Source organism: Cupressus sempervirens, chromosome 7 (genome assembly GCF_028749045.1).
Source record: "Cupressus sempervirens isolate cs-2001-9-10 chromosome 7, ASM2874904v1, whole genome shotgun sequence".
In the NCBI taxonomy this organism is placed as follows: Eukaryota; Viridiplantae; Streptophyta; class Pinopsida; order Cupressales; family Cupressaceae; genus Cupressus; species Cupressus sempervirens.
In genome coordinates, this window is record NC_143124.1 from 689,183,798 (window position 1) to 689,185,266 (window position 1,469).

The following is a 1,469-nucleotide window of genomic DNA, read 5'->3' on the forward strand; positions in this document are numbered from 1 at the left end:
AATCGTGTCAGCAACCCCAACTCAAATAGCCTCGAGCCTTAATCGCCTGCAATTTTTTCGAACCACTCATGTCACCGTGCTTGACTTGATTCTATGTGCCCCAAGTCATGTACGTGATCCAAAAGCGATTAACTCTTTTTCTGGCTAACGGCCAAAGTTTTCGAATCGACTCAGCTACCCCGACTCGAATTGCCTCGAGCCTTAACCGCCTCCATTTTTTTTTTTCGCCCGACTCATGTAATCGCACTCGCCTTGATTCTGAGTGGCCCGAGTCACTTACGTGATCCAAAACCGGGTAACTTTTTCTTTTTTCTTTTTTTTGTCAAGTCCCAAAGTTTTGAACTCGAATAGAGTCGGATGCCCAAACTCGAGTCGTCTCCAAATTTTTCGCACGACTCATGTCACCGTGCTCAACTTGATTCTAAGTGCCCCGAGCCGTGTACATGATCCAAAAGCGGTTAACTTTTTCTTTTTGGTTAACGCCCAAATTTTTCAACCCGACCCGCCTCGGCAACCTCGACTCGAAGCGCCTCGAGCCTTAATGGCCTCCAATGTTTTTGCACGACTCATGCCACCGTCGAATTTTCGCTCGAATCATGTCACCCAGGGCACCTCGATGCTACATGACCCGAGCCCTGTGCGCGATCCAAAACCGGGTAACATTTTTTTTTGAACTCCCAAAATTTCATTCTTTTTTGCCTTACGAGGCCTATCATGATCTCTTTTTATAAAGAAAATTCTCAAATCGGATCGTTTCGGCTACCCTACCTCGAATCCGGCTAGCTAGGCGTAACGCCTCGAGTCGGCTCGGCAATACGTGAACTGAAACTTGTGCGTGATCCAAAAGTGGGTAACTTGTTTTTTTTTTTTTTTTTTTTTTTGTAATGCCCAAAATTTAGCGCTTTTCGCTGTACAGGGCCTCTCATGATTTTTTTTGTTTTTTTTTTTTTTTTTTCCCCTCGTCGACCCAGTCGGGTCGCCCGAGGCTGGGGCGACGGAGATGGGTTGACCTAGTCGGGTGACCCAAGTTGGGTCGACCCAGGCGTGCGATCCTGGCTGGGGACAGCAAGTCGATTCTATAAGTTTGCTTGCCAATTTTTCTGGCCAGGTCGGCTCACCAAGTCATCTAACCATGTGGTCTTTGCCAAATCAAGAATTGACTCTTTAAGTCAACTCACAGCTCGTCAAGACGGCTCACCAAGATGACTTACCATCTCGCCTCACCAGGTTGCCCCACCAGGTCGCCTCTTCTTTAAGACCACTCACCATGTCGTCTCCCCAAGCCACCTCACCGAGTCGACTATTCAGGTTGCCTCACCAAGTCGACCCCTTAAGTTCGCTCACCAAGTCAGCTCCCTAAGTCAGCTCACCATGTCGAATCACCTAGTCGTTTTACCACCTTGCCCCAGCAGGTGTGCTCTCCAAGTCGCCCCGCCGAGTTGCTTCTCTAAGCCCACTGACCATGTCAG